This window comes from Felis catus, chromosome B3 (assembly GCF_018350175.1).
Source record: "Felis catus isolate Fca126 chromosome B3, F.catus_Fca126_mat1.0, whole genome shotgun sequence".
Taxonomy (NCBI): Eukaryota; Metazoa; Chordata; class Mammalia; order Carnivora; family Felidae; genus Felis; species Felis catus.
Window position 1 is genome coordinate 129,738,134 of NC_058373.1, and position 21,737 is coordinate 129,759,870.

At 36.1% G+C, this 21,737-nt stretch overlaps 1 long non-coding RNA gene across 3 annotated transcripts in view; it reads left to right on the forward strand.

Annotated features, from left to right (window-relative positions):
- Positions 1-21,737, forward strand: part of LOC105260674 — a 328,107-nt gene that overhangs the window by 200,298 nt on the left and 106,072 nt on the right. For all 3 annotated transcript variants that reach the window (XR_006599882.1, XR_002743214.2, XR_006599883.1), the window contains exon 5: positions 3,710-3,854. This is a non-coding gene — a long non-coding RNA (uncharacterized LOC105260674). The remainder of the gene's footprint in view (positions 1-3,709; positions 3,855-21,737) is intronic.

A 21,737-nucleotide genomic window follows, 5' to 3' on the forward strand; every position in this document is an offset into this window, starting at 1 on the left:
CCAGGAGACATCTTTGTGATGGCCATTCTGTAGTCTACAGCTGGTGTTTATTTCCTGGTCAGGATGGGAGAGAGGAGAAAACCGAGCGTGTAAGAGTGACTGTATTTCCTGTGTGTAAACCCCCAACTAATCACTAAGTTTTTACATAGTGTCAGTTTTATCGAGAGGATATTTAAGTGTGCATCTATGATTTTTAAAAGATTAATGTACATTTGTTAGAAAGTGAATTCCTAGGAAATAATTATTTGGATTTTGTATTAGTTTTCTAGGCCTGACATAACAAAATACGACAAATTGGGTAGCTTAAACAATAGAAGTTTATTGTCTCATAGTTCTGGAAGCTAGAAGTCCAAGGTCAGAACAGTGGCAAGGCTGGTTCCTTCTGAGGGCTGTGATAGAGAATCTGTTCCATGCCTGTCTTCTAGCTTCTGGTGATTTGCTGGAATTTTTAGCATTCTTTGGCTAATAGATGAGACACCAAGATCTCTGTGTTCATATTCACATAGTGTTTTCCCTGTGTGTTTATTTGTGTCCAAATTTCCCCTTTTTGTCATATTGGGTTAAGAATCTATCCTACTCCATCATGACTTCATATTATCTAATTACATCGGCATCAAAACTATTTCCAAATAGTTTTACATTCTGAGGTAGTGAAGGGGTTAAGACCACCATACGAATTTTTGGAGGACACAATTCAACCTATAACAGGTATGTAAGTAATATCTTGAATCCTTAAAAAAAAAAAAAAAACTAATCCATGAGTCATTGGGATCCTTGAAAACACAAATAGATGGTAAATAATTCCAAATAAAATCATGAATACAAGCAAAATCCCATATAAATACAGTTGCATAACCATACAAATAATTGAACAAGTGCCAGAATTAAACTTTCCTATATAATGATCTTGAATTCTCTGATGCAAGAAAGCCCACCTTGTGGCTTTAACTTTAATCTGTGCAGGATCTATGCAAAAGAAAGTTGTTTTTTGTTTTTTGCTTTTTGTTTTTTTTAAATAAAGATCACTGAGTTCAGTTTTAATGATATAAAGGAATAAGTAGTGCAGATAATCAAAACAACAAATAATCAGAATATCAAAATACCATTTCTGATAGAATGGCAACATATTTATCTTCCAATATATGGGTTGCTTAGCTTGTTTTTGTGTTACAGGAATTTTCCAGGGGCAGTATATGGAGGTAGAAAATGTATGGTTATACCTTTTCCTCACTATATACCGTGGATCTTACTATTCTACCTTTGAATTTATAATCTACAGATGTAGCATTCTCATGTAAAGTGGAAAGAATAAGTTAACTCATAATATCATGTGATAATCCACAGATTTTGTTCATGAAATATTAGTATTATTTTTAATTTCCCCCCTCCAGACGTTACTCCCACTCTCTTCACTAAGAATGTGATTGACTATGGCCCCACCACACACTGGCTTGGGAGAAAGGGTGAAAATTATTTGTAAAGTTATGTTTGCTGAAGAAAATGTACAAATGAACTCAACATGGGTATACATAAGATTTGGTAAATAAAATTAATACTTTCTTATATTTATTTTCTATAGTATCCGGTATATAAATTTGTTATAAATGAGGATAACAAACAAAGAAAGTGTATATATATATTTTTTTTTTGAGAGAGAGAGAGAGGGAGCAAGTCAGCGAGGGGCAGAGTGAGAGAGAGAATCCAAGGAAGGGCAGAGGGTGAGAGAGAGAGAAAGAGACAGAGAAGCGAGGCTCTTGGTTTTACCCGAAGTGAGGCTCGAGCTCACCCAATGTGTGACTCAAACTCATGAGCCGTGAGATCCTGACCTGAGCCAAAGTCAGATGCTTAAGGGCTGAGTCACCCTGGCATCTCAAAGAAATAAATCTTGAAAGTCAAACCTAGACTCTTCACAGCACACTTACCTACAGAAAGATCTGCTTTCTTTGGCTAGACCTCACAGCTCCATAAAACCTTAAGACTTCTAGAACTTAGGCCTTTTTTGGGATTTACATATTTGTACTAGCAGAATCATTTCAAAAGTTTCTGATAATCAAACTTGGTGGGAGTAAAAAAAAATAGAAATGTTCCTTCTTCATAATGGCTTAATAAGACTAGCAAGACAGTGTATTTAACACTTTCAAGACAACATAAGACAAAATAAAACTTGTTAAGTCCTGTCCCCAAAAGCGTCAATCTACAAAATTTGCTGTATATCTGGTTACTAGCCCTGTTGAGATCAGCTTTGGTTTCCAAGAATCTAATGATTATACTTAGCTCAAATGTATAATCTGGGGAAGAATGAGAAATATACATTTCTAGAAAAAAGGATATTTCCTTGGTAATATGGGAGTGTGCATCTTTTGTTTACAATAAGATTCTTTTTTACATCTTACATTTATTAACTGAGTTTTTTTTTTAATTTTTTTTTCAACGTTTATTTATTTTTGGGACAGAGAGAGACAGAGCATGAATGGGGGAGGGGCAGAGAGAGAGGGAGACACAGAATTGGAAACAGGCTCCAGGCTCTGAGCCGTCAGCCCAGAGCCCGAGGCGGGGCTCGAACTCATGGACCGCGAGATCGTGACCTGGCTGAAGTCGGACGCTTAACTGACTGCGCCACCCAGGCGCCCCTAGTAACTGAGTTTTAATATAATCAGAATTTCATTAAAGAGTTAATGTCTTTGCACAATAAAAAAGGACACATTCTCTGAATACTTGTGCCTGCCATTTTGTTTTTGTGGCTAAGCCCTGTGGAAAGGTCATTAGCAAATACCTTGCTTGCAATTACAATATTAGCTTCAACTTATTTTTGTGGATGAGCTCTTATCTTAACTCCACGCTCCTTTTAGAATTGTCCCATAAGGTCAGGCAGCCGTCTCCATGTCTTAAAAATGAAAATTAAAAAATATATATATATATTTGTTGATCACATGTAATGAAGCAAACAAAAGTAGTCAAGAAAATTAAAAATTAAGCATGAACTTTTCAAATAACATATGACTTATTCATGGGACTTCAACTTTAAAAATGTATCTTAGTTTTGCTTCTTATATGGCACATTGAAATATTGTAAGATCGTACTTTATATATTGATCATATTTTATCATATCGATTTCTTCACTTTGTCATCGTTTGTTTTTCTTTGTTAAAATATGATTATTTTTGTTCTAACTGAAAAATGGAAGCTACTTCATTAAGTTGTGTATGCAAATGCAATTACAAGTACTACGTCCAGAGACATGAGAACATTCATTTTCCCTTGGTATTCAGATTTGTTTATATACTAAACATAGCAGGTGTGGGTATACAACCTCAAACCTGTGGTTCTTAACTCCCAAAGCCGGGAAAACAAGTGTTGTTGGGTGTTTTTTTTTTTTTTTTACACACTCTTTCATGGCAAAACCTGACCTCATGTGAATCAATCTGGTTGTAAAACCTGCGGTCATTCCCACTTAGTATATGAGCAGTCAAATGTTTCACATTCTGATTATTGGCCTCTTGGAGAGGTTTCAGGTAGATGTACTGTATTACCTTTCCAAACTTGAACATTCTGAATTCCTAAACCAATCTGGCCCCAGGGATTTCTAGTTAGGAATTGTGGGCCTGTGTTTTCTCTCTTTTGTAGAGAAACTTACATAACTTCATAAATGTCACAAAGGTACTCAACATCTTGTGATTTTCTTTGTGTGCTTTTGTTTTTCTTCTGTAGGTATGGAGCTGACATCGTCATTGACCCATTTTGTGGGTAGAGAGACGGATACACTTTGAAAGACAGAAACTATTTTTTTCCTAGAAGAGGATTTATAGGATGACAATAAACTCAGAAGAGATTCCCCCTTACACATACTCATATGGTAAGTCAGAGGGTCTATCAATAACCTTGGTAATAATTTCAGTGGGATTGTTCTTCATTGTTGCTGGTGATGGCTATGGGTATTGTGATCACGTGGGTTGTTGGAATAATTCATTTGTGACAGACAAAATAACTCATTAAGCACTAGTGTCTTTACGGCTTGGAAACATAATTCATTCTGCCATGGTGATGCATAGGTACGGGAGGCTGGGATGCTACAGGGTCAGATGAGATTTTGGCCTTTAAGATTGAAAAGTTCTATGTTAGACGAAGCAGGTCTCCCGGGAGACAGTTTCATTATATCTCCAATGTTAGTGACATTTCTCTGATAGACAAAATTTTCATTTTCCTTGTTTCATTCCATCGGTCCCAGCTATGTCCCTGTGCACTACTCTAAATAATTCAATATTTTAGCTCTTAGTAAAGGGCTCCTTTCAATTCCATTTCCTGCTCCCACATTATCCGATAAAACCTTCGGCTTAAATTTGCTATTCTTTAATATCCTTTAATTTTATACTCTGGACCTCAGTCTATGATTCATCGGCCCTTTACTATCGTGAGTTTCCCTAACGTTTATGGTCAGAACTACTTAATGAGAATAATAATACATTTTTACACAATAGTTTAATCAAATGCAGCAATTTGTATCTCTTTTTGCTGAAAGTTCTATGGGGTTACAGTTTTTTTTTCCCTGCCAAATGCCAGCTGCTTTCCAGTTGCCACAAAGACAAATAAAAACCAATAAAAATGATGACTTTATAATAATTAAAAGCCAAAAAGTAGCTGGATTTTCCCCCATTTAATAGTTGTAAACATCAAACCGATTTGCTGGTCTATAATTAGCTGACAGTTGACATTTTGTTATTTTCTTTGTTTTCCTTGCCTGATTTTTAAATCACTATTTTTATCACAAATCCTCAAGCATCTTATTTAGAAAACTTCAAACTCAATCTCCTAATACTGTTGCTATGTTATTCTCTTACTCCGTTTTCATTTATTTTAATGGTGTTAAGGGATTTTTTTTTTTGAAAATTACCTCCACCCACCTGCCCCCATTAGTTTTTGTATGTTCTGCCTAGCAAAATGACTTGCAAGATGGGAGAGCGAACGTTACATGAATTCTCCTTCAAAGAAAACTTGCCCTATTGGGAGGAAAACAGATATAAAACCTTATAAAGGATAACGTGCCCTAAGGCAGGGGTGAATATACGGGGGTGGAGAGAGGCCACGAGATACGAACAGATGAGAGTGTGAACCAGTGCAGACCTCCAAATACAAATCAACAAGGTCTCACTTTAAATTCTCTTACTTGCAAACTGATTAAGATTGGAGTCAGTTCTGGGATATGTCGTGGATTAAATGTAACCACAAAATAGTTTCCACTGCTCCCCTCAAAACATGGATACTGCGGCACCTGGGTGGCTCAGTCAGTTGAGCCTCTGACTCAACTCGATTTCGGCTCAGACCATGAGAGACAACCACAAAAAACCCATGGAGACTATTTTTTATGCCCTTGAATCTGGGCTGGCCTTGAACCTTGCTTTGATGAACAGAATGTGGTGAAGTGATACTGTGGTGGCTCTGAGTCTGACCCTCAAAAAGCCTTGACAGCTTTCGTTCTAATCCTCTTGAAAAACTGAAGCTACTATGTGCCGAATCCCAGGCCAGCCATCTCGAGGATAAGAGACCAGGCTACAAAAGGGGTCCTGCAGAAAGACAGTGACACCCCTCGGGACTATGACGGCCAACTTGGTCCTCAGAGTCCCAGATGAGCTGCCGGATGCCAGCGGTCATGTGAGTGACCCCAGGCAAGAGGAGCAGAAGAATAGCCCAGCTGGGACCAGACTCACGAGCAAACAAATTTATTTGGGTTTTAAACCACTAAGTTTTGTGGTTGTTTTGTTAGTGAAACCAAAGTTAACCGAGACAGAAGGCAATGGACATGTAGATGAGGCAAGGGGCCCTGGGTATATTGGAGGAAATGATTTTAAACTGTTTTCTGTGATAATACAGTGTTGACAGTTGCTCTGGAGGTAAACACTAGGCCGGCTATAAAGTTAAAATGCCACAATCACAATCAAGTCATGTGCCACCATTAAGCTCTTCTTTGTGCTGTAAGTGGTAGCTTGTGTCTACAACGTTTGACCCTTCCATTTAAAAGGTTATTAAAACTTGCAAAGAAAACGAAGACAACAAAATGACTGCACTTGCTACGTGAGAAAAACGAGATACTGACGATACACATTTTGCCATTTGTTTAACTGAAATTTTATTTGCATCAAAACAATATATGTACAAAAACTTTTTTCACTCCTCCTCACTACTGGTTTCCATTTTTTTTTTAATTTTGTTTGTTTATTTTGAGAGAGAGAGAGAATTACAAGCAGGCACTGCGTGTCAGGAACCTTGAGATCATGACCTGAACCGTGGTTTCCACTTCTCAAAGCCAATCGCTTTCAAGTCTTTTCGCTCTTTCTTGGATATTTACTTTCACGTTTTCAAACAACATGCTTATAAATAATACATTTTGATATTCAATTTTGGATATTTTCCTCTCGATTTCCTACTGTGGGTGTGAAGGACTTAGCATTTACACATACATTATGACTTTAACCATACTTCCCCTCTACTCTTTTTCTTCATATATTACTTTGTGTTTAATTAATATCCAGCATTAAATTATGATTATGCCATAAATATTCTTCAAAGTAAAACTACACAATGTGCACTTTTTCACTTGTGATCTTTTTTATTTTCTCCCAAGTTAATAATTGCTTCCATTATTCATTTTCTTTGTCTTCAATGTCCCCATTGCTAATGTAATACCAAATTCTCCTCTGTACTTGTAAAACTTGTCACAAAATGATAAAATACATTTGGAAATCAACAAATTGAATATTTTTCCTTGTAGAAAAAAAAAAGCAACTTTGACTTCTATCTCCCTGCTGAAATTGAACTTGTCTTCTTCTCAAGGACAACAGGTATTCCAGACTTTGAAGTCCCCTTATTCACAATCCCAGAAATTCTTTTTGCTCTCTGCCAGGTGGGACTCATTTTTCCTAGATCCTAGTTCCCTTTTGTCTTTCTTGGATGAATGCCTTATTTTGTTGAGCCTGTTCTCCAGTAAGTTCATCACAAAGGATGAATGTAAACAGAGTCACTTTGATATAGAAATCCAGAAGTTCCATATACCCCGAAGTCTGTGTGGATGGTGACACCCAGAGATGAGCAGTGCCTGGTTGGCAAAGCTCTATCAGCAGGATAGACGTTCAGGAAAAGTTTTTGGAGACACTGCATGAGATTATTTTAAATCTCGGCTCACATTTGGTTGTTGCTTTTTACTGGGTATGCTACTATGGAACACAGATCGTTTTCCCTCAGGATTTTGAAAGCAGTGCTTCAAAGTGATCCAACTTCTGGTGTTGATGTTTTCTGAGCTGAAAATACGTTTTTTTTCTGCAAACGTTTAGAAGCTGTTACTCTCACTTTTCTAAGATCTCTAGCGGTGGAACCTGACATAGGTCACTTTTTATTTATTTTACTGAGCTTACTGTACATCCTTTCTGTTTTCATCTTTATGACCTTGCAAATATGGAAAATTCTATTTATGTGTTTGTTTGAGGTGGAATTTTTCCTCTCAATTTTACAAACTTTTCTAGTGCCCTTCTTAATCACATTCTGGGCTTATTCTCTAATTTGCATGTCTTTGTCTCCAAATTCATATCTCCTTTTGTATCTCCTATATCATTTCTCACAAAGCTTTTTAAACTTATTTTCCCAATGTCTATTGTCTTCTTAAAAATGTTTGCTGTCCTATTTTTAATTTCTAACAGCTTATTCTTAGTATACTAATGCTTTTTCAAAAAACATTGTGTTCTTCAGTTGATGAGATATTTTTATTTCTTTCTGAATATTAATTATAGTATTTTCATATATTTTTTCTGCTCCAGGCATTGTCTCTCGCTCTCTCTCTCTCTTTTTTTTTAAAGTTCCCTTATTTTGTAGCTTGCTTTGTTTTCTTTCATTTTAGAAGCTTTCCATAAGCACCTCATAATCCTTGGACAGATTTCATTTCTAAGACAGTGGTCTCAAAAAACTAAAAGATAGATATGGATGAATCGGCATGTCAATTGGTAGGAAGATGAGAGTGAAAAATGTGGCATTTCTTATTGAAGGACACCCATATGTCCTTGTCTATAGATCTTCTACAAATTTTGATCCATTTCAGAGTTTTGGGTGTAGATTTTAAGTTTACCTCTATCTTGTAGAGGCTTGAATTTCAGCTTTGAATTATTTTCTAACCATTTCTTTATGTGTTCTCCAGTTTGCAACATTTTATTGATATCTCCCAATGACCAAATTATCCTCTCTCATTCATTCTATGTATGTATGTATGTGGGTTTATGCTTCTGAAAACAAATCATTCATTTTTAATGGAGGTTCTGGGAGAGACTGAAGATTTACATATTTAATCAATCTATATATGTTACTAAACATGTTTTGATACTTTTATTTTTGCTCAGATTAATATTTTTAAAAATACTGTTGGCAGGCAATACATTCAAAAGGTATAGAATTAAAAAGTTGCAAGTTAGAAAATGTCTCATTTTCACTCCTGAATTAGCTATCTGGTTTCACTTCCCTGAGGCACCTGTCGTTTTCAGTTTCTTATATAATCTTCTAAATATATAATACACATTCTACTGCCCTTTAGCACTGATCAGTAATATATAATATATAATACACATTAATATATACACAGTAATATACAGTAATATATACACATATACACATATAATATATAATATATATAATATATACACATATACACATATACACATATACACATATACACATATAATATATAATATATATAATATATACACATATAATACACAGTAATATATAATACACATTCTACTGCCCTTTAGCACTGATCAGTAAGAATTGAGGAGCCTATCCAATCAATACATGTGGAAGAGTACCATTATGTTATTCCAACATTGAATGTTGCATTGAATGGATGTACCATCACGGATATACACATATATCTATCCATACATTGATGGGTATTTCAGATATTTCCTTTTTTTTTTTGATATAGCAAATAATGCTTGAATTATATGGCATTCCACCAGCATTGAGTGAGACTAGTCATTCCAAAACCATTGTCAATACTGGGCTTACAGTCTTTTCAAGTTTTGATAATTTGATAGCTGAAAATTACATTTCATTATAGCTTATGTTTGCATCTGTCTTTTTATGAAGAAGGATGAGTAGCTTTTCATATTTTTAAAATCCATTGCTTAACCTTTTCTCTGATATGTCAGTTCACATTTGTTGCCCATTTTTCTCTTTAATTTTAGACCATTTTATCTTGATATCAGTGGACTCTCCATGTATCAAAGCATTGTGATATGAGCTGCAAATTTCAGTTTTTAATATTGTTTATGTAATATTTATGCTTTGCAGAATTTTTTTCTATTTTGATAGAGTTGAATGTATAAGTCTTTTCATTTATGGAATCTGGATTACTATCTTTTGTATATGTCAACAGCTTCCTCACTCAAAAGTGTTAAATTTTTCTACATATTATTCTCATCCATTATGCTGGCTTTTTTTTTCTTTCTGGAAATAATTTGGGTGTGAGATATGATATAGAAATTCATTCGTTACTGCTGATGGTTACTACTTTTCCCAAAACCATTTTGAATCATCCATCTGCTCTGTCACTGATTTGAAATCTCATCACTATCACATACTGAATTCCCATGTGTGCTTTGATACATTTCTTGGACGTCTTGTTTTGTGCCATTGTTCTGTTTGCTAATTTTTCAAACGATGACATTTCATTCGAATCATTTCTGCTTTCAAGGAAATTTCCATGACTGTGAATTAAGTTTTTCTCTCAATATTCTTCAAGTTCAGAATTTGCCCATCTCTTCTTTCTTATTTACTCATGTATTTGTATAATGGGTAGAGGAAACGTTATTTTATACAAAGAAATTTTGTTGGTATATTTCTTTGGATTCATTTATGTAAGATTTAATAGGGAAACTGTATTGTGTGAACCATCCTCTACACACCGTGGTTTATCTTAGCATTTGTTCAGGTTTTTGTGTCTTTTAATAGCATTATATATATTTCTTAATATACAGACTATATATTTCTTCTTAAGCTTATTACCAGTTACTTTATTATTTCTGATTCTATTATAGGAGCACTTTAATCTTTCTCAGTGATTGTTGCCTATTCATCACATCTAACTTTTTCCACGTATCAACTTTCCTTCAATCCACCAAATACATTATATTAGCATATGTAGTGTTTTCCCCCAAATTATATTTATTCTGTTGTTATTCTCTGGTTGCTAACTTTCCCAACACTGTTTTGACATAACTCTTTGATCGAACTAAATTGATGTTAAGAACGTTGTGATAGTTGGAGGGCCTGACTTTAAGGACATTAATTTTTTTGATGGAGAGAAAGTTATCAAACAGGTAACATAAACAGGCACATACTTGACATAGATCCATTTCCTTTTATTATTTCACAAAAACTTTATTCTTTTGAATATGCTCATGTGTTTTTTTTTCCATTATTGATTCCAAAACACTTCCTCCAAGTTTCTTGAGAGAAGGATTTATATTTTCTGATTCTTTATCTTCTCTCTTACTCTTCATAATTTAATTCTGTGCAAAATTCAATCATCCATGTGATAGAGAGTATACCTTTTCAGTTAGGTGTTGGATTAGGTGAAAATTGTGATTGTGATTTGTTATTCTGTACAGTTTTTTTTTCCTTTCTTGGTTCTTGTGTCTCTCAGCACTCAGTTCTATCTGTTAACTTCACCCTTGAGGAAGCATCAGAAAGATGATCATTAGAGATATACTGAAAGTGAACACATGTCATGCCAGAGAGGAAATAATGAGAAATGAATTAGAAATCTTCATATTCTGAACATATTTGCTCTTAGTTGATAAAGATAAAGAAACTCCCTATGAAAATCGCAATTATTCTTTGTAAGGTACCTAAGGGAGGGAAGGCTTATTTTTTGCTTTTGGTGCATCACCACCTAGGATAAGTGTCTGGGACCCAACAGGAACTCAACAAGTCCTACTTGTGATTGAGTTCATTTCCAATTATTGGAAATGCTTCTCAATAGAGGTTGGGGATTCTTTTACAATTAAGCATGTGCCCTAAGGAAATCAGGGCCCTGAGTCCAGGAGAAAGGAAAATTCAGAAGGAAACTGGGTAAACTAAGTAAGTTCATTATCAGTCTTCAGGTTTTTCTATTATTCAAGAAACAGCATCTTCGGCAGTCATCAAGTATCTGCTCAGCACAGTCAGGAAATAGATGGTAAGGGGAAAAACTTTATCAGAATCGGGAGACAGTAATTTCCAAGTCAAATGTTCTTTTAAGTACTGTCCCAGGCGTCATTCTGGGCCAGTATATGTGTCGAACATCCACAGAATTCCTTAAAGTTCTTGAAAATATTGGTAATTATTAATGTTATTATAAAAGTAATTACTGTTATAATCACCACTGTTGGGCATTTAACATATGACAGGGTCCTAATCACTTTACATAACCTTTACAAAACCCCTCATGAATTATTATTTCCATTTTAATAGAAGAGAAATCTGAGACAGTATATAACTTGCTTGAGGTCACAGGGATAATAAATGGCAGAGCCATGACCTGAAGCCCAGGCTGTCTGATCATAACACTCAGGCTCTTCAGCACTAAGGAATTCTGCACCATAAAAATAAGTCTCTGATGAGCAAAATTATGGTTTCCAGAAAGGAGGGGGATGGAGGGATGGATGAAATAAGTGATGGAGATTAAAGAGTGCACTTGTCGTGATGAACACCAGGTGATGATGTATGGAATTGTTGAATCACTATATCATACGTCTGAAATTAATAAAGCACTGGATATTACCCGAAATTGAAATTAAAAAGGTAAAAAAATAAATTTCTGATAGTTTATATTTTTTCCTCAGTTTTTCTCAGCTCAGACATCACCTTGCATTACAGAATTTTCCCACAGGTGGAAAACTAAACTCCCCCATCTTTCAAGCTCTATCCTTCTCACAAAAGAACCCCTTGGAGTTTTGTATCAAACTAATGCTGGGAAGGTGGTTTCAAAAAGTATTAGAACTATTGGAATTGATCAGTAATCCCCAGAAGTTTTAGCTCTCGGATGCAGAGGCATCTCAAATCCTACAACTTAGCTCTCTATAAATAAGGAATGATGAGTGTCTCACAGTATGGGGAAAAGTACCAGAACTGCATAGTGGTTTCTGAGAAGAGGAGTATTCAATCTGAGAAAAAGAGCAGAAGCTTTTAAATGCTCTGCTCTGTGCTCTAGTCAGGATCCCCATATTGCCTTCATTATTTATGAATTACTAGATTCTTAATATTTGTATACTTTTATAAACCATCACCCTTCTAATTCTCCTTGAATTATTTTATTATCTCTCTCTGTGTATATATTCTTACTGCTCAAATTTCCTTCTGTTTTCTTTTAAAGAAACAATAATTATGCTCTTTATTCCCCAAACATCTGCTTAATACTAAGAATCCTGGGTTTTCATGAAGAAAGAAAAAGTAGCTGTTAAGTTTTATGCACACAGGTGACTTCTTTGATAGGCCCTGGGCTATTGTACTGCTTTGTCTTTAAGGGAAAGAAATTACTACAGCTTGAAGCTTTCTAATATCACTGATGCCTAGAAAGTGTTAATCTGCAATTAGTCAAGTAAGCACTATTTCTGGAACATTGAACATTCCTGTTTGGTAGTTTGACAATCTGTCTGTTGAAAAGGGAAGACAGTCTTTTAAGAACACTATTTGTAGTCACTGGTAACATTGATTATCTACATTTGCCCGTGCCTGGAAAAAGGAAAATTGTTGTGAGTGACTCAGATTGCATATAAATATGTTAATAAATATGCTTGACAATGTTTCAATATATTATTTCCCTTGTACTTGGAAGAAAATTATCTGCCAACCCAAGAAAGAGGATAAATGACATGTACAAAACAGATTAGTTCTTTCTTTTTATCTTTGTCTTTATCTTTATCCATCCTTTATTCCCATTGAAAGTTCACATGTCTACTCTGCCAGCAACTTCCCTGTGCATGTTCATAGCAGTTTTAGCCTCCCTGACACTCCCAAATGGCTCTGAAAATTGCTGTGAAAAGATTTGCCCATTTCCTGAGAACCAGAATGACTCAGAATCTGAGCACATGTGGGAACAGTTGAGCCTCTGGATTCTCTGAACAGTTTCCCATTTCTGATAAGGTATTCTCTTTATACATGCATGAGATTCTCTCCCAGATAACAATCCACGAAGGAAGTAAAAGAAGAAAGGGGCAATTTGGATCCATAGTGATACTCTTCTAGCAGTATTTGATGCACCCGGACCTGGGAAGAAGGCTGAAACTGCATTAGTTTGTGGCAAATGCGAATTATCGTCTTTCCATATCAAGTTGTTCACATTTTTTGATATCATAGTGGACAATAGGTACTCAGAGTATTTATCACTGCACTTATCCCGCTCTGAAAGAAAACTCTAATGCCCTTGGGGAGAGCTTCCATTACCAAGATATCCAATATTCATCTTGCCCTAAATGCAACCTCTAAAGATAGAGCCCTATTTAAATAATCAATTTTTTTAATCACCCCACCCAGCAATGACTGGAAATGACTCCAAAGAAAGGAGGAATAAGGGAATCAACTTGGAAAGAAAGTCCTTTTTATCTTCAGCTTGAAAATTCTTTTTTTCTCTCTCATCATTTATGTTTGCCAGTACACACTGTAAGCGAACATGCATCAGTACATAACACCCACTGAATTGAATTGTGGATCAAATCAAATCCCTCTATGTGGGATTCATATTTGTTTAGCAAAAAAACCACAACAACAACAACAAAAAACCCAGAAACACAAAATACAAGTCAATTAAAGAGCATTGAATTATAAAAGGCAATTTGTAATGTAGGTTAATATCCATAATTTTTTTAATAGCCAAGTCCATTTTGCCTTGAGAGGAGAATGGTTTTGAGTGGGTTCTCATTGTTGGATGTAGGTCAAAGAGTGAAAATTGCCTCGTGGTGCTAAAAAGTTGAAAATGAAAAAGAGTTTGGGAAATGAACTAGTTATCCTGACATTACAAAAAGTCCAAATTCACAGTGAAATAAACAATGTTGGGGGCTTGAAAGACCTCCTTTGTTTTTTTTTTTTTTTTTTTACAAAATGTGAATTACCTTAGTTTGTTATTCTTTATTGATCAAGAAACTTGGCAATAATGGCATTCTACTTCATTATGGTGCTGTGTAGAGAAAACGACAGCCAGAGCACCAACAATCAGAGGGATAATTCATGATTATAATTCCAAAATTTTCATGACACCTTGCCCTCTATTCTTTGCGTTGGTACTTACACAAACCGTGTGGTTTTGGCAAGAGAAAATAAAGACATATTGATGACCTTTTAGCTCTTCATAAAAAGTCTGTTTTTCCTTAGTTACAGGCATATATGTGATATTTGTGTTGAACTAGTGTCACTCTAGAGCATATTAGAATCATATGCAGCAAATAGTGGTAAATCTGAATCTGTGTCCCCTTTGATTCTATTTCAACATGCCATACTGGCATGGCTTGTACTTTTTGGAAATGCTAAGTCAATGTATAATCTGGGTTTACGGATTAGTATGATGGAGCCCTAAGGCAAAACTCCTCTGCCTTGAAAATACTTGTCACTTTTCCAATAAAGCTAATGCTTCTTTGTCCCTCCTCACTGGGCTTCTAGTCGCTCATGAGGCTACTCTCAGCTCAAACTCATCAACTTCTTTTTCTAATTTTATTGTGGGAGGATAGATAAAAGACATACTCCCTGAGGCATGTGGGAAATCCAATTGTATTTCTGTAGCTTAGTTCCTCATATAAGAGGCAATTTTTTTTTCCAGAAAATAATGAAGTAAAACACAAGAAAAATTGAAGTAACTAGTTCTGATCATTAAAAATACTTTACCAGGTGATTTGCAGTATAATTGTGTATGTTTTCTTATTTACCATTGACGTGTATGATTATTTCTTTATTTACCTAGATTTTGTTTGGTAACGTTAATACAATAAGACCAACACGCAAGTGTTATTCTCTAACCCTGGTCAGCCAAAAGACTTAGTGTTTGGCATGGCTGATTCCACAAGGGTAGAGTGCCATTTCCTTGTTTTCTGTTGTAACTTTTCCTTTCTCATTATTCAATGAGTACCTAGGAAGTTATTTATGCTCTTTAAAGAGGGAGGGACACATATTCCGAAGATGTTATGCCATAGATTTATCCAAGTAAACTATTTCAGACTCTCAACTTTTAAGTTGCATTGAATTTCTGCTTAGGGTGATCAATGTCCCTCAGGAGGATGTTACCTACAGCTGGTGGACACGGGAGAGGGAAACAGGCACCTGCGGAGTGCTAGTGCTTATCTGGTTTGAATATGACAGGAAGGACAGAGTGTCATCAAGAGCCATGTAAAGAAATTTGTGTTACTTGTGTCAGTTGAATGGCTCTCTCTAGGGTCAGTCTATGAGATGAACATCACGACTGAGTCATTTCATCTCATTTTGGACTCTTTAGTCTGACAATGGAGACAAGAGACTCTGGGGCTATGTGGCCTGTGCATCTCATTCTTGGATTGATGAGACAGTTATGGGGGTGTATTCATTTGGGTTCTCCAAAGAAATAGAACCAATTGGATATATACAATTGGTTCCTGTGGTTATGAAGGCTGAGAAATCTCAAGATGTGCAGTCAGCAAGCTGGAGGCCCAGGACAGGGGATGGTATAGTTCTAGCCTGTGCCTGAAGGCAGGAAACCAGTGTCCCAACTGGAAGACAGTCCGACAGAGAGCTCATTCTCCCTTACTCTGCCTTTTGTTCTATTCAGTGTCTCAAGGGTGTCTTAGTCTATTTAGGCGTCTCTAATAAAATACCATAGACTTGGTAGCTTATAAGCAACAGAAATTTATTTCTCAGAGTTCTGGATGTTGTCAAATACAAGGTCAGTATTCCAGTAGATTTGGTGTGTGATGACAACCTTTTCCCTAGTTCATAAATGGCTGCTTTTAATTGTTTTCTTAAATGGCAGAAGGCAAGGGAGCCCTCAGAGATCTCTATAGGGCACAAATCTCAAAGGCCTACCTCAAAATATCAGTAAATAAGTTTCCACATATTAATTGGGGTCGGGGAGCACAAACATTCAGTCTATAGCAAATGGATGGACAATTCCCCCCCTCACTGGAGAGTGAAATCTGCTTTACTCAGTTTACTGATTCAAATATCAACTTCTTTCATAAACGCACAGACACAACAAGTGTGAAGTTTACCCAAATAGCCTGACAATCTATGTCGCTGTCACGTTGCCACATAAAATTGGCCATCACAGGAGGAGTAACTATGGTCAGGGTTAAGATCTTTTAAAATAGTTTGTTTAACTTAACTTCTTCAAGGTAGCTTCTGTATTGAAGGTCCATGTACATTGCTATGGAAAGCAATTTGCCTCAGATTAATTCAATTCACCACACACTTGCTCTGCCCCTGCACTTACAGAATACAGTACTAAACTATATGAGAACAGGAAGGGGCACAAGTCTTCAAAGTTTATAATCGGGCACTGAAATACAGATATCACCTAATTGCAGTGAGAGGCAGAATATAATGTGACATAAAACAGGCGCAAGTCCTTCCAAAGGAAGACAAAAAAAAGCAGAAATTGTGTCTACTGAATCAAGGAACATATTAGGGGAAGATCTGAATTGCCTGAATTTGGAGGATAAAAACCGAAGCTTAAATGTGGTTGATTTTATATTATAATAACTAATCCACTTTGAAATAAATTCGTGCTGAAGCCCAGAAAATTCCCTGGATGAGTAAAAGTGAATTGTGGCCAAAGGAAAAAAAAAGGATCACAAATCCTCTCATGGGGTTTCAGGAAGACATTTTGGGGAGCTATTTTGATGGAACCCTCCAGGAATTCCCTGGTCATCAATAGTTAGGGTATCTCTCATCCCCGTACTTATCTCCAACCACAAGATGTGGTCATTCAGAGAGTTGGGTGCTCACTGCATGCCATTGACCAAGGAAAGAATGTAAGTCTAAGAGGAGTATTGAAATGTAAGTATCAGCCATTTCTCTCTAGAAAGTGTTTTCTCTATTGTACAGAATTAATGTTAGTTTCTGAAGCATGGTAGCAATGCTGGAGCAATGGTAAAATGAGTCTCTTGGTTACAACGTATATCTGTGATAAGTAGTAAACCATTTATTCAGAAAGCATCATTTTTGTAATTAGCTTTCATATTAAGTGGAAAATTATTGCACAGACATTCTTCCTGTTTTGTAGATTGTGATAGCATAAGACTGCACCAATCAATGCTTCTACAGTAATTAATATTTAATTTTTATTGATTCTGCCACATAATTTTGATCCTTTATGATTAATGGTGATAGTAAACATGAACAGGATGGCAGAAGGGGATGTAAAAGATAGGTTTTTAGCAGGGTAATAAAGAAGGATAAGGAATAAACAAGATATAGATGTTCTTTACCATAAATAAAGTCTAAAGGGGGAAGCAAATTTTTCTACTAGCATACTTAATGTATATCATTTACTTAGTAGATATTATGCACTAGGTTTTGTGCTAGGCACCTCAGCATTAGAAATACAATATTATTTACCACCTTTTATAGAGAAGAATCTGGGGTTGGGAGAAAAATTGTTGCCTTTGCCCATTTACACAGAGAGCAAATGATGGAGCTGAGATCACATGTGAGTTCAATCTCACCTCATTTCTTCCAACACTCATATTCTTTTCAATATATATTGGTCCCACACAGTGAAGCCAACCCCAGTCTTACATATTTTATCAATGAGATATCTCTTGCCTTCATCCATCCCTTTATACGCTTTCTTTATCTTTGCCTTGGCCTGAACTGATCCTTTCCTGCTACTGTAACAGTTAATCTTATTTTCCATTTGTGCCAGTTGTCAAGTTATTATTGTCTTTCCACTTCATATTCACCCTATTTTCCCAGCTTTGTGATAAGATATTGGACTCTACAAAGATTCCTCCCTTGTCAGCTGGCACAATGGTAGGCTTTTTCAGTAGAAGGTACCAGAGGGATCTACTGAAAAGCCATAGCAGAAGCAAGAGCTCGTTCACTCAGGTGCTTTTGTTTTCTCTCTTTCTCCCTCCCTACCCTCTCCTCTCTTTCTTTCCTTCCTTCTTTCATTTTTTTTAATAAATCCCAGCAACTAGAAAAATGCAAACCTTCAAAATTAGCGGATGTACCTCATAGAGGGATTAGAGGTGGTTCATGGGCCTGAAGAGAAGAAATAGATGTCTGGGAATCATGGGGAATAGAGTTTGCTTTAATATAAGTAATGATGTTATTACAATAAGGATATTTCAACGAGAAACAGGATATTGGTGCATGTCGGTAATTCCTTATAAAGAAGCGTTGCTCAACAATAGGTATCAGAGTAAGTCAGAGCGCATGCCAAAATGAATGAATGAATGTTACAGAGGTATTCAAACTCTAGAGGAGTTGTTGGTGGTAACTGTTCCCATCCTTTGATGACTTAGATTTAAAACCCCCCTTTTGTTTCTACATAGGAAAATAGTCTATTGCATGAATATTTGCTGTCTGTCTTTTCAAATACCTGATTTTCACCTGTACCCTGTCATTACTATTGTGCTATTTTTTCTATCAATGTTCTTGAGGCTATATCAGTTATTGTCACATCTGTACTGAATCAGGATTCAAGTTCTTACTTCTAATTTTCAGTCTTAGTCATCCAAGTCATGGCTACTTGATGGGAGAATACTGGATTTTTATATGAACATTTTAATGTCAGCATTTCAGTTTTCCCTCATTGCCTCGTTTCACTAACAAATATTACCCATTTTCCAGTGTTTGGTGATAACAAATTAGTGTCGTGACTCACTGGGTAGTCATACTGGAAGGAATATATTCTTTCTGAAGTTTTGGAAGTTGGGGTAAATAATTATACATAGTTGACCCCTAAAAAAATCAGCCTTAAAATAAATGTGATATGAACCAAACTAACAATAGTACAAACCAACAGTCCAGAGGGAAAAAATAATATAGTGGGTTAAAATCACTGATAAATGAAGTGAGAACACCCCTTCAGTATTTAGGCCTTTTAGATTTTCTCTCCTTTCCTCCAGTACATGCATTCCTTGTCAGCAGCATAAATGTATCTCCTTTGGTCCCAGAGATGATTTAGTTTCCAGAGCCTGGGGAAAATCTTGTTGGATTTTAGAATTTCAAGAGACCTGTAAATTCCAAACTGGAATTTACACACCAGAACTAGCCAATGGTCTATCCAGTTGGGCATCCCGCTTCCTACTGAGTCTAATGGTGGATATTTTAGGAGAAAGCCATAAACTCACCATGATGCACCTAATTGAGAAATATAGCATTGCCAAGGAAATTTCTTCTTAACTCTGGTAGCTGGTTAGTTTATTCCATAGTGCCTGAGGCCTGATAACTGTTTATCTCTATACTACTGTTACAGAGAAACTCTTATTTTTCCTAAGAACACACTATTAAATTTCTCATAAGCATCTAATCCTTAATTGAATCTTATTAACCTCTTCTGATTAACAACTCACTGTAGAATGAACACATAATCACATTCTGCATTTTAACTTCACTTAAAAATTTCCAACCAGATGTACATAAAATAGCTGTATCTCTCTACATTATCGGTTTCTTAATAATACTTGTAAATACACACACACACACACACACACACACACACACACACACACACACACCCCTGGAAGTCAACATAAAAAAATACTGTGTAATTAGGTACAGAATGTATTATCGGGTTATTAAGATACAAGGAGAGAAAGTTCAACGCATGACTTGTGAATGTTTCAGGTGCACTCTGTATTATTTGCTTAAACCTTTCAGGAACCCCATATTTCTTTACTAGAAGAAAATTGCCACTGAGCTAGACTACATTAATATGAAATATGTTTAACAATGTCCTTGCTTGGAAACTACTAACAACGTGTTAACAGTTTTCTAGGACACGGTGGACAGTGTATTTTAATTCCTTGACAACAGGGCTGCAAACCACTTTATGCAACTCTGTACAATGTTGTTAAGCCATTGGTGGAAGGACCGTAAGTAAACAATCTATGTCATCAAAGGACTCAGCGCATTGTCATCACCTATTAGAATTTCAGCAGTGTGAGCAAGGTCAAAATCTTGCATTAGTACTTTGTACTTCTGTGGGTTAACTGCTACTCAGGCTTGGAGAACCAGCATTTATATTTGTTGGCAGACTAATGAAGGGGAATGGTACGCCATAAGAATTCTCTCCTCATCATCTTTTATTCTTGCATTTGTTCACAGCTATGCTTGGGTTGGTAGAGAGAAGGCCTAGAATAAACACATATCCCTTAATGATTCTCTGATTCTTTTTGCAAAGACAGCTGAACCTGTTTTGAGTGAGAAGCCATAAACTATTTCTAAGACATAATAAATGTTCAGTCAAATGCTGGTTGATTCTCTGGAATCAATAATTCAGTATTTTGTTTATTAACATGACCTAAATGACCAAACTAGGACTTATTTAGACAGTATAGAATGGACATCAAAAGCACAGGACTTCCAAAAGGATGCCCTGGATGTGAGTACGTGGCCTAGGCAGTAATTGCTCTATGGCATTAGGCAAGTTACCTATCTTCTATTAGTCTACTACTCATGGATGCTATTGGAAGATTAGAAAAACTAACACTTTGGATGCCTGGGTAACTCCATCGGTTAAGTGTCCGACTTCAGCTCAGGTCATGATCTCACGGTTCGGGGTTTTGAGCCCCGTGATGGGTTCTGTGCTGACAGCTCAGAGCCTGGAGCCTGCTTCAGATTCTATGTCTCCCTCTCTCTCTACCCCTTCCCCTCTCGAACTCTGTCTCTCTCTCTCTCTTTCTTTCAAAAATAAATAAACATCAAAAAAAGAAATTCTAAAAAAAAAAGAAAAGAAATTCGAACAGCACTTTCTAAATCATTATTCTTATTACTACTATTATATATTTTATAATTTATTTTTTTTATTTATTTTTTATTTTTTTTTTCAACGTTTATTTATTTTTGGGACAGAGAGAGACAGAGCATGAACGGGGGAGGGGCAGAGAGAGAGGGAGACACAGAATCGGAAACAGGCTCCAGGCTCTGAGCCATCAGCCCAGAGCCTTGACGCGGGGCTCGAACTCACGGACCGCGAGATCGTGACCTGGCTGAAGTCGGACGCTTAACCGACTACGCCACCCAGGCGCCCCTATATTTTATAATTTATAAATTACATCATTAACATGAATCAGAGAATTACATAAACATAATTTATTCTATAATTAAACCAGTTATTTTTGAGAACCAGTATGAAATGTGAATTGTGTAATAATTTTAAAAATGATAGAGAATCTTGATAATAACACTATTTTGCACCCATCAAGTTCCTTTAGGGAAATGATCTGAACATTCCAATAATTCCTGTTCCAATAATTCCAATAATTACTGTTACGAGGGTATTGCTAGGTTGAGAAAAAGCTTCCCACCCTGTCACATCCCCTGTGAGTTGACAGAACACTTCTGTTTGAATGGCTTGGGAGCTATATGTTTCTGTAAATGTCACCATCAAATTATTTTTAAGTGGATATCATCATCTTTATGCCCAGAATGTGTATGTATATAGACCTCCTCGTAGGTTTAAATAAATTGACTAAAAATTGTTTCTTCATTCAAATTTTTAGTTGTGGGGCAGTTCTGCCATACAGCCACTGCCGTC